Consider the following 13,672-nt stretch of genomic DNA (forward strand, 5'->3'; position numbering starts at 1 on the left):
GGTAGTCTATGCTGTGTCCCCAGAATAAAGTCAGATTCCTGTTTAGAGAGGAGTCCATCCTCCAACCCTCTATCACAGTATTGGTTCAGTAGTTCTGAGAATTCTTCTATTGGATCCTTACTCAATTTCTTATATGTTGTTGTGTCCGCAAGCTGTCTTAGGCACTCTGCATTATATTTAATAGTATCAAGAAGTACAATAGCTCCCCCTTTGTCAGCAGGACGGATAGTAAGATTATTAATTTTTTGTAATTCTTTAATTGCATTTATCTCCTGTACAGTCAGATTATTTCTCCTTAGCTGTTTATCAGATATTTTCCTCAAATCTGTCTCTAAATTTTTTCTAAAAGTCGCTATCTCTACTCCAATTTCCTGTCTAGGGAATTTTTTAGACTTTGGTTTCAAGATTGTGTGTTGGATTTCACCATCTACATATTCATCTATGTTTGCCAATATCGGGTTTTTTAAAAAATATTTCTTCAAGCACAGTTTCCTCACAAATTTTTCTATCCCTACATACGTGTCAAATTTATTCAATTTCGCTGTAGGTGCAAATTTGAGACCCCTGTTTAGCAGTCTTTTCTGAGACTCAGTCAAGACAGCCGAACTAAGGTTCACTATAGCATCTGAATTGTTTACCTGTGTCTGTTGTGAGTCCCTCTTTTTTCTTTGGGATCTTCGTGTCTGTCTTTTGGGTCTGGGTTCTGTGGGTATCTGTGTGTCCCCTCTCTCCGATATTTGGGTGTATGTTGCGGTCTGTAGTTCTGGGGGGGGCGGGTCCTCTGTTGTGACTCGTAATCGTCTATTTGGTGATTGAGTCTGGTCCTCAGATTGTACGTGTGTGGTTGTTCTCTTATTAATGACCTCGATCTGTGTCTGGTTCTCATGATGTGGCCCGTGTCTATCTGTTGGTGTTGGACATATGTATTGATTGGTGTCTGTGATCTCTGTCTGATTCTTGTCTTGTGGTGGGGTGGAGTTCTGTCTAAAAAATGGTTATCATTCAATGCCTCAAATCTATTGTTCACAGGTATATTGTATCTGGGAGGATATATATCATCATTGTGATGATCTAATGGTCCAATATTTGAATCACCTTCTTGTGAATCATTTCTATGTTGATATCCTTCCATTGGTTTGGCATTAAATCTATATTTTTTTGTTTTCTTATATATTATCTCTGATTCCATTTTGTCTAGACTCCTACATATGCGTGCCTGCCATATAGCTAATTCCTCATTGGCAGGTAATTTTTCAACAGAGATTTTTATTGTATTAATTCTCTCAGTTAGTTCTTCCAAAAGTTTACTTCTCCTTTTTATAATAAGTTGTATTAGCATTATTGATTGGGAGAAAAGCAGAGCTTCCCACTCTTTATTAAATTCCTCATTACATAGATCTAGTGCAGGGATCTTAGATATCCTTAACCCCTTGGGGATTTTTTTGTCCTCAATACATAATTTAAGTGACTTGATTTCCCACTGTTGTCCATCTTCCCCCATATGCTCTGCCCTAGCCATTGCTGATGAGCCCCACAAGTTATAGTCTGCTGTACAGCAAATGAAGATTTACATATGCAATTGTTGAATATAATGTCGAACCATTTTATTTGAATTATATGGATTTCCACTCGAATTATATTAATTTTTATTTATATTGTTATTTATATTTTTAGCTCTTTTATATAAATTTTAGACCTAATACAGAAGCTCCTAACTATTTAATATGGTTTTAATATAATAAAGATGTACAAATTTTGTATTTTAGTGAGTCAAATGATACTAATATATTTTATATTAGGATTTTTTTCATATAAGATCTAACCACAATTAGAAAAATTAAATATTTGTTATGTAGAATGATACAGGTGAATATAGCGACACAGAAGACAAAAAAACGCAATGCTGTACAAAAAACGCACGGCTGTATAAGAAACCGCATATATACCGCATGACTACCGCAATACCAACTAAATGCGCCTATGAAACCCAGATCCATTTGGGTCCATTGCAGGTTTATTAAAGAACCTGATGGAGGATAAAAAGCCGGTCAGCGAGTCAGTTCCAAATGAGCCACTGAGGAAGAAGGCAGGAAGCCTTTGAAACGCGTCTGGCAAAGGACATTTGGACCTGACAACATACCGGTAATAATCTTATATGATATTGAGAAAGCGCTTTCTTAAGGATGCCAGGAATGCAGCTCTGAAAGAAAACTGAGCTGCGAAATTACTTGGAGCCATTAGAAATTGATTGATGCATCTGATGTTCCGGCACTAGCATTGACCTAGACAGGTGGAACATTGATTTCAACCAAGGAAACCGGACGTGGACTGATATTGCGACATAACCAGCATTTGCATTCACAGCCGGAGAGAGACAGCACTACAAGCGTCTAAGCGCAGTTGCGCTATAGAGAAACAAGCTTACCCGAACTTATACCTCGTGGGACGCCACGGTGGGAACATATGTGAGTAAAAGCTAGCAGCTCCGACATATGTGGATTGATACAATATAGCTGGATATATACGCACTGTTGTCCAGGTATTCCGTTACATTGTTTGCCACATTGACATTATTGCTCTATTTGAATTGCCATACCATTGGATACATCTATACTATTGCCGTGGCCGTTTATAGATACAGCCTACCTGCTTTAACATATTCTATTTGCGGACAACTATGTGGATGAAACAGTGATCCAGACCACACACTTTTTATACTGATAGTGACATCTTTGTGGAACACCATTATAAGCGGGAGTCAGCAATTATATTGATTTACCAGAGATATTTACCTATTTATTTATATTTATTATATATCAATTCACTTTTAGTGTTTTCATCATATGTTTTATATACCTTGTCACCTTTATACACTGGCTATTTAGTCACCAGTTTCAACACGTCACTTTAGGAATTTTTTATTTATATGTATTTGCACATATATTTATTCACATGGTTCTCTGGTAGTTTACTTGCTGCTAGCCGCTGCTTTAGATAGTGGACTAACACCGTGCCCCTCCTATCATTGGACTGGACCTCTAGCTGTCCACTAGCTATAACAGTGGATGGTTTTATGTGTATTTTATATATCAATTTTAAGTGTGTTTTATTTATTTAATTTGAGTATTGAAGTATTAGGTTTTCATTATCAATTGCATATTGTTATATACTGCTATCAATAAATCCACCCAGTATTATTATATTGTTTGAGTCGCATTGCCTACCTACTGAACCAGATATAAGAGTGCCTATTCTATTTTCTATACATTCGTTTTTTGGTGATTGGGTACAACATCAGTTTGGTGCACCTTTCCATCATAAAATCAGAGGTGAGCCGTCCCTTATTTCTCTTTTACAAGTGTGAAAGTAGCCTAAATGTACAATATATTATAACGGTTATGTAGAGGGAAGGAGTATTATGCAAAAATATGTATGTATGTCTTTTAATATATACATATATACACTGCTCAAAAAAATAAAGGGAACACATAAACAACACAATGTAACTCCAAGTCAATCACACTTCTGTGAAATCAAACTGTCCACTTAGGAAGCAACACTGAGTGACAATCAATTTCACATGCTGCTGTGCAAATGGGATAGACAACAGGTGGAAATTATAGGCAATTAGCAAGACACCCCCAATAAAGGAGTGGTTCTGCAGGTGGTGACCACAGACACTTCTCAGTTCCTATGCTTCCTGGCTGATGTTTTGGTCACTTTTGAATTCTGGCGGTGCTTTCACTCTAGTGGTAGCATGAGACGGAGTCTACAACCCACACAAGTGGCTCAGGTAGTGCAGCTTATCCAGGATGGCACATCAATGCGAGCTGTGGCAAGAAGGTTTGCTGTGTCTGTCAGCCTAGTGTCCAGAGCATGGAGGCGCTACCAGGAGATAGGCCAGTACATCAGGAGACGTGGAGGAGGCCAACAACCCAGCAGCAGGACCGCTACCTCCGCCTTTGTGCAAGGAGGAACAGGAGGAGCACTGCCAGAGCCCTGCAAAATGACCTCCATCAGGCCACAAATGTGCATGTGTCTGCTCAAACGGTCAGAAACAGACTCCATAAGGGTGATATGAGGGCCCGACGTCCACAGGTGGGGGTTGTGCTTACAGCCTAACACCGTGCAGGACGTTTGGCATTTGACAGAGAACACCAAGATTGGCAAATTCGCCACTGGCGCCCTGTGCTCTTCACAGATGAAAGCAGGTTCACACTGAGCACATGTGACAGACGTGACAGAGTCTGGAGACGCCGTGGAAAACGTTCTGCTGCCTGCAACATCCTCCAGCATGACCGGTTTGGCATTGGGTCAGTAATGGTGTGGGGTGGCATTTCTTTGGAGGGCCGCACAGCCCTCCATGTGCTCGCCAGAGGTAGCCTGACTGCCATTAGGTACCGAGATGAGATCCTCAGACCCCTTGTGAGACCATATGCTGGTGCTGTTGGCCCTGGGTTCCTCCTAATGCAAGACAATGCTAGACCTCATGTGGCTGGAGTGTGTCAGCAGTTCCTGCAAGACGAAGGCATTGATGCTGTGGAACTGGCCCGCCCGTTCCCCAGACCTGAATCCAATTGAGCACATCTGGGACATCATGTCTCGCTCTATCCACCAACGTCACGTTGCACCACAGACTGTCCAGGAGTTGGCAGATGCTTTAGTCCAGGTCTGGGAGGAGATCCCTCAGGAGACCGTCTGCCACCTCATCAGGAGCATGCACAGGCGTTGTAGGGAGGTCATGCAGGCACGTGGAGGCCACACACACTACTGAGCCTCATTTTGACTTGTTTTAAGGACATTACATCAAAGTTGGATCAGCCTGTAGTGTGTTTTTCCACTTTAATTTTGAGTGTGACTCCAAATCCAGACCTCCATGGGTTGAAAAATTTGATTTCCATTTTTAATTTTTGTGTGATTTTGTTGTCAGCACATTCAACTATGTAAAGAACAAAGTATTTCAGAAGAATATTTAATTAACTCAGATCTAGGATGTGTTATTTTTTTGAGCAGTGTATATATATTGGCCAGTGGGGACATATGTATGTCCCCTGTATGTGATATATGCCCCAGGTATATATGTGAGTGTATATATGTATATGTGTGTATGCCCCTGTATTTACACACATGTCTATATATACTTATGTTTATGCATGTGTATATATAATATATACAGATATGCCCAAATTATCTGTGTATATGTATATATACTTATAAAATGTGGCCAATATATATCCCCCATTTCGGGTGCCCCCCCTGGAATGCGCCTGCAGGAGGGAGAGGGTATGCATAAGAGGGACAGGGGAACAAAGAGCTTCCCTGCCCCTGTATGCTGCGTACCTCCGGCGCTGTAATGACAGTGCCGGAGGAATGCAATATCTCCACAGGCGGGAGGATCGAAGGATCCCCCCGCCTGGAAGCACGCTCCAGGATGCGTGGGCTGGCGCGGTGATGTCACATCACGTGGACTGGGCGCCTGCAGCGCGGGAAGGCAGGAGCGAGCGCGCTGGTTTAAATAACCCCGCAGCGCTGCGCTACAGGCAGTTAACTCCTGCTGCCCCAGGAGAGAGGAGAGCGCAGGCTGCGCTCTGGAAGAGGCAGCACTGCGCTCTTCAGTGGAGGCAGCAGCCCGAAGTGAGAATCAACCCCTGCGAGACGAGCATCATTGTGAGAATCATCCCCTACAACTAGCAACACCCCTAAAAAAGAGCATTAACCCTTGGATGGCTAAGTAACCCCTATACCACCAACGCTCATTACCCCAGCATTATCCCTATAATTACATACCCTAATCCCCTACAATAGCCCCATTATTAACCCCTTACTGCCATATCCCACTGCTACCAATCCTCTGCATTATTCCCCTGCCCTGTATTCCCTGCTGTACCCCTGCTCCCTGGACCCCCTTGCATTTACCCCTACACCTCTGTTCCCCTAAAATAGTCCAGTATTCACCCTTTACTGGGCTAATCCCAACATTAACCCCTGAGGTCCTTGTATTAACCCACCAACCCTGGGTTAACCCTTTCTGGATTTCATCCTGTAACCCTTGCATTGCCCTGATTGTTTTAACCTTTTCCTGGGTAACCCCTGCCCTGTTAACCCTTGCATTGCACTAGGGACAGTGTGTAGAGCCAGGTGGGGTGGGCGCTGTACTGTGGTGCGTACGTCTATATGTACTGTATATATATTTATAACCATTGATATATAAATATATATAGATATAGCATATTAGTTAGACTGTAAACTTGTGGTTGTGTTAATAAATTCCTTTTATTGTTCATAACGCAGTGTATAGTCATTTATAGTCGCCCCCGAAGTAGCAGTAGTAAGTCGCACGTAGCTCAGGAATTAGGTAAGGCAACAGAGATAGTTAGTTAGCTAGACAATTAGCTAATAGAGTTCCTTTTAAAGTATAAATAGGCGGAGTCATCAACAGACGACTCACGCCTATTTATGAATATTAATTATTGAGGCCACCCAAAATATCAATAATTAATATTCCCTTTTACAGGTTATAAATAATTTTATATTTACATTTTACTTGTGGTCAAAGACATATATCATCAGATACATTTCTCCTATTTAAATAGCTGTTTTATCTTTATATGACATGAGTATTGTAGCCTCACCCTATTGGTGATAGCATCCTGTGAATAAAACATTATTCTGTTCACCACATTTGTAGACCACATGTTATATGACTCACTTCTGTTATGAGAAGTAGCAACGTACCTACTTTTTATATCCATATAATTTTTTTTATTACAGCCAAATAAGACAAGTACACACCCTAGAGTTAATAACCCCTTCAGTACCGAGCCACTTTTCACCCTAAATCCCAGGCCGATTTTTGCAAATCTGACCAGTGTCACTTTATGTGGTGATAACATTAAAGCACTTTTACTTATCCAGGCCATTCTGAGATTGTTTTCTCGTCACATATTGTACTTCATGATAGTCATAAATTTGAGTCAATATATTTCACCCTTATATATGAAAAAATCCCAAATTTACCAAAAATGTGGAAAAATTAGCAAATTTGCTAATTTCAATTTCTCTACTTTATAATACATAGTAATACCTCCAAAAATACTTATTACTTTACATTCTCCATATGTCTACTTCATGTTTGGATCATTTTGAAAATTACATTTTATCTTTTGGGGACGTTAGAAGTCTTAAAAGTAGGGATGTCCCGATACCGGACATTTGCACGAGTACTTGTACTCGTGCAAATGTCACCGATACCACTGCCGATACCTGATGGTCGTGCAGCGTCGGGTCCCGTGTCCCAGATGATCAGCGGTGGGGATGGTGGCTGCGGCGGCGGGTCCCATGTCGGCTGCGGTGGCGGGTCCCGCGTCGGCTTCCATGCGGCGGCAGCAGCGGAGCTCCTAGCCGATCAGCGCTGGGACGGCAGCGTGTCCCAGCTGATCGGCGTGGGGGCGGGACTTCTGTGTGGCGGCTCCCAAGTGCCTAGCACTGGGAGGAAGTTAAAGCCACTTCCTCCCAGTACTCTGGTGCATCCGCATGGGAAGGTTTACAGCAGGCCAGGTGGGTATGGTGCATGAAATGGAGGAGAAATTCTGGTAATTTCTCTCCATTTCATGTTCAAATAACATAGTAACATAGTACTGTCCGGGCATGCTAGGAGTTGTAGTTTTGCAACAGCTGGAGGCACATTGGTTGGGAAACACTGTTATATGCCCATTAATTAACCCTTGTACAAAGGAAAAGTTGTCCATAGCAACCAAATTCCAGCTTTAATTTTTTTATCAGCAACTGCGCTGCTGTTTCTTTGTACAAGGTTTGATAAATCTCCCCTATGACTAAATTAAATTGGTTGCTCAGTGGTCACAAAATAAATGTGTTATTTATTTCATTGTTATAATTGGTATCGTAATTGGTATCGGTGAGCACGTAAATAAAAGTATCGGTACTCGTACTCGGTCTTAAAAAAATGGTATCGGGACATGCCCACTTAAAAGTTTAATTTTAAGAAAATTTCCAAAACCCAATTTTTGCAGGACCAGTTCAGTTATGAAGTCACTTTGTGGGGCTTACATATTAGAAACCACCCATAAATCACCCCATTTTAGAAACTACACCCCTCAAGCTTTTCAAAACTGATTTTATAAACTTTGTTAACCCTAATGGGGGCCCCGCAAGAATTAAAGGAAAATGGGAATTAAATTTCAAAATTTCCCTTTTTTTTTAACAGATTTTAAATTTTAATCTATTTTTTCTGCAACACATCAAGGGTTAACAGCCAAACAAAACTCAAAATCTATTACCCTGAATCTGGAGTTTACAGAAACACCCCATATGTGCTCAAAAACGGATGTATGGGCGCACAGCAGGCTTCAGAGTGGAAGGAGCACCATATGGCTTTTGGAGAGCGGATTTAGCTGGAATGGTAATTGGGAGCTATGTCGCATATGAAGACACCCTGAGGTGGCCCTACAGTGGAAACCCCCAAAAAGTGACCCCTTTCCGGAAACTACATCCCTCAAGGAATATTTCAAGGTGTGTAGTGAGCACTTTGACCCATCAGGAGTTTCTCAAAATTAGGAAGCACTTGGCTGTGAAAAATAAAAAATTTCATTTTTTCCAAAAAAAGTTGCTTTACACCCACATTTTTTTATTTCACAAGGGGTAACGGGACACTGCACCCCACACTTTGTCCCCCATTTCCCCCCCGAATACGCCAACACCCCATATGTGCTCAAAAAATTATGTATGGGCGCACAGCAGGCTTCAGAGTGGAAGGAACACCATATGGCTTTTGGAGAGCGGATTTAGCTGGAATGGTAATTGGGAGCTATGTCGCAAATGAAGACACCTTGAGGTGGCTTTACAGTGGAAAACCCCAAAAAGTGACCCCATTCCGGAAACTACACTCTCAAGAAATATTTCAAGGTGTGTAGTGAGCAGGCGTTTAACAAATTTACGAAACACTTAGCTGTAAAAAGGAAAAATTTTCACCCACATTTTTCACTTTCACAAGGGGTAACAGGACAAAATGCACCCCACATTTAGTTCCCCATTCCCCCCCGAATACGCCAACACCCGATATGTGCTCAAAAAAAGATGTATGGGCGCACAGCAGGGCTCTAGAGTCAAACAGCAAAATATGTATTTTGCTGACCTGAATTGGCAGACATTGATTTTAGGTGCCATGTCGCATTTAAAAGATTCCTGAGGTCCCCAGGAATTAAAAACCCCAAGAAGTGACCCCATTTTGGAAAAAGCACCCCCGTACGAACATTTGAAGTGGTAGAAAGGGTACTTTTTAGCAAACAGGTGTCTCACAGAAGGTAGAAATACTTGTTAAAGGATTTCAAAGCACACATTTCTGAAAATGAAAAATTACTAGCAGACCCCAATTTTTCACTTTCACAAGGGGTTAAAGGAGAAAATGAACCCCAGTATATGTTAGGGTTGGACGATATCAAAAATATTCCCACGATAACGATATTAAGAAATTTATCGCGATAACGATATATTTATCGCGATAAATGCCCATTTAGAAGAAAAAAACACTTGGGGCCACAAGGAGACATTATACTGTATGGGGCCAGCGACAAGGAGACGTTACACTGTATGGGGGCAGCCACAAGGAGACGTTATACTGTATGGGGGCAGCCACAAGGAGACGTTATACTGTATGGGGGCAGCCACAAGGAGACGTTATACTGTATGGGGCAGCCGCAAGGAGACGTTATACTGAATGGGGCGGCCACAAGGAGACGTTACACTGAATGGGGCAGCCACAAGGAGACGTTACACTGTATGGGGGCAGCCACAAGGAGACGTTACACTGTATGGGGGCAGCCACAAGGAGACGTTATACTGTATGGGGCAGCCACAAGGAGACGTTATACTGTATGGGGCAGCCACAAGGAGACACTACTGTATGGGGCAGCCACAAGGAGACACTACTGTATGGGGCAGCCACAAGCAGACGTTATACTGTATGGGGCGGCCACAAGGAGACGTTACACTGTATGGGAACAGCCACAAGGAGACGTTATACTGTATGGGGGCAGCCACAAGGAGACGTTAATTGTTATACAGGGAGTGCAGAATTATTAGGCAAGTTGTATTTTTGAGGATTAATTTTATTATTGAACAACAACCATGTTCCCTCCTTGTAAATCTCACATTTGATGATGGACCACAGGTTCTCAATGGGGTTCAGATCAGGTGAACAAGGAGGCCATGTCATTAGATTTTCTTCTTTTATACCCTTTCTTGCCAGCCACGCTGTGGAGTACTTGGATGCGTGTGATGGAGCATTGTCCTGCATGAAAATCATGTTTTTCTTGAAGGATGCAGACTTCTTCCTGTACCACTGCTTGAAGAAGGTGTCTTCCAGAAACTGGCAGTAGGACTGGGAGTTGAGCTTGACTCCATCCTCAACCCGAAAAGGCCCCACAAGCTCATCTTTGATGAGCTTGCCCAAACCAGTACTCCACCTCCACCTTGCTGGCGTCTGAGTCGGACTGGAGCTCTCTGCCCTTTACCAATCCAGCCACGGGCCCATCCATCTGGCCCATCAAGACTCACTCTCATTTCATCAGTCCATAAAACCTTAGAAAAATCAGTCTTGAGATATTTCTTGGCCCAGTCTTGACGTTTCAGCTTGTGTGTCTTGTTCAGTGGTGGTCGTCTTTCAGCCTTTCTTACCTTGGCCATGTCTCTGAGTATTGCACACCTTGTGCTTTTGGGCACTCCAGTGATGTTGCAGCTCTGAAATATGGCCAAACTGGTGGCAAGTGGCATCTTGGCAGCTGCACGCTTGACTTTTCTCAGTTCATGGGCAGTTATTTTGCGCCTTGGTATTTCCACACGCTTCTTGCGACCCTGTTGACTATTTTGAATGAAACGCTTGATTGTTCGATGATCACGCTTCAGAAGCTTTGCAATTTTAAGAGTGCTGCATCTCTCTGCAAGATATCTCACTATTTTTGACTTTTCTGAGCCTGTCAAGTCCTTCTTTTGACCCATTTTGCCAAAGGAAAGGAAGTTGCCTAATAATTATGCACACCTGATATAGGGTGTTAATGTCATTAGACCACACCCCTTCTCATTACAGAGATGCACATCACCTAATATGCTTAATTGGTAGTAGGCTTTCGAGCCTATACAGCTTGGAGTAAGACAACGTGCATAAAGAGGATGATGTGGTCAAAATACTCATTTGCCTAATAATTCTGCACTCCCTGTACATTTATATGTCATTTTTCACCATTTCGGGTATCTGTAACTAGTCAATTGACTTCTAGTAACAACAAAAACATTACAAGGTTAATTCTGCCCCCCAGCCTCTGATCAGCCCCCCAGCCTCTGATCAGCCCCCAGCCTCTCATATGCCTCTCATATGCCCCCCAGCCTCTGATCAGCCTCTCATGTGCCCCCCAGCCTCTCCCTCTTATCAGCCCCCTCTGGTAACTCAACCTCCCCCTAGTATTAATTATTGGTGGCAGTGGCCACAGGGTCCCCCTACCCCCCCATCATTGGTGACAGTGGGCAGTGCCCTCCCCCCCCTCCCCAGTATTAATCATTGGTGGCAGTGGCCACAGGGTCCCCCTCCCCTCCCATCATTGGTGGCAGTGGGCAGTTCCGATCGGAGTCCCAGCAGTGTAATGCTGGGGCTCCGATCGGTTACCATGGCAGCCAGGACGCTACTGAAGTCCTGGCTGCTATGGTATGTTAGTGAGCAGCATTATACTCACGTGCGCCGGTCGCTCCTTTTTCTGTCTGTGCGGCGCATTGCTAATGCTTATAGCATTAGCAATGCGCCGCACAGACCTATGAGAAGAAGGCGCGCCCGGCGGCCACGGCGCACGTGAGTATAATGCTGCTCACTAACATGCTGCTCACTGCCCACTAACATGCAGAGACTGAAGAACATTACCGGCACCCGACCTCTGACAGGATGCTGTGATCCGCGCAATTAACCCCTCAGGTGCCACACCTGAGGGGTTAATTGTACGGATCACAGCGTCCTCTCAGAGGTCGGGTGCCGGGAATGCGAGTCACAGAATTCCTTCCCCCATGCCGAACTGCTAAGAGCGCCGCCGCAAGCGGCCAGCAGGTATCGGCAGTGGTATCGGGGACATTTGCATAAGTACAAGTACTCTGCAAATGTCCAGTATCGGTTCATGCTGGGGCGGGCGGCCGCGGACGCAGATTTAGAAGCGGTCAGCGCACATGACCGCTTCTATGACGTCACGAAATACCGCGGTAATTAGGAAACAGCGATATCGCCATATTGCCGGTTTTTTAATACCGCGGTATATCGTGATACCGGTATATCGCCCAACCCTATTATATGTTCCCCATTTTCTCCCCATTCAGAAAACACCCCATATGTGCTTGTAGCCTGCTGTATGGGCGCACAGTAGGCAAAACAGCTAAATATAGATTTTGCTGAAAGGCCTGAATTGGCAGATATGGATTTTAAGTGCCATGTCGCATTTCGAAAGTTTCCTGAGGTCCACAGAAGTTAAAAACCCCAAGAAGGGACACCATTTTGGAAAAAGCACCCCCGTACGAACATTTTAAGGGGTGGAAAGGGCACTTTTGACCTAACAGGTGTTTCACAGAAATGTATATGTAGTGGTTGGTGAAAAGTGGATATGTAAGCTATGTGGACTAAATCAGAGCTATAAGGTGGTAAAACTACAGGGTACATTATGGATGAAATTAATACTCCATGGATGTGTGGTAGATTCTGAAACAATCTCTGATGCACAGGCCAGGTTTCGCAATGGTAAATGGTGTCTTTCCTTATCCCCCTTTTGGAACACACCCTGCATCTTTTTTGGGTCCTTCCCTTCCTCGCTGTTTGGAGGACTTCACCAGGGAAATGTTGCCCTGATACAACTCGGGCACCGTAACTTGCAGAAGTACTGGGGCCCTACATTGCTTGGTTTGGAAGAATTAGGCCTCTTTCACACCAGCGTGACGGATTAGGTCAGGGTGTGTTCAGGAAAACTCGCACCACTTTGCAAGCAAGTACAGTCAGTTTTGTCTGCCTCTGTGTTCAGTTGTTCAGTTTTTCCCGCCCGGGTGCAATGCGTTTTGATGCGTTTTTCACGGGCTCGATAAAAAACTAAAGGTTTACAAACAACAGCTCTTGGCAACCATCAGTGAAAAACGCATTGCATCCAAACTTGCTTGTGGATGCAATGCGTTTTTTTACACAGCCCCATTCACTTCTATGGGGCCAGGGCTGCGTGAATATAGAACATGCTGCGTTTTTCACGCAACGCAGAACTAATGCGTGAAAAAAAACGCTCATGTACACAGACTCATTGAAATGAATGGGTCAGGATTCAGTGCGAGTGCTATGCGTTCACATCACGCATCGCACTCATGCGGAAAACTCGCTCGTGTGAAAGAGGCCTTAGGGCCTTTATCACCACCTCTTGAAATTGTAGGAAGCGTGTGGCACTGTAGGGCTTCAGAACTTGATCTGAAAGATCAACCCCCCCCCCATGTGCCTGTTGTGACTTAGATTAAGATCAGATCACATTTTATTACCAATTTGTGCAGAAATCCATATCATTCCAAAGTTTTCACATACTTTTTCTTGCAACTATATATAGTCTACAATTCACTCTTGTTCATTCCAGCACAGATATCCAGTTCTTGGACACTA

This window comes from Bufo bufo, chromosome 1 (assembly GCF_905171765.1).
Source record: "Bufo bufo chromosome 1, aBufBuf1.1, whole genome shotgun sequence".
Lineage (NCBI taxonomy): Eukaryota > Metazoa > Chordata > Amphibia > Anura > Bufonidae > Bufo > Bufo bufo.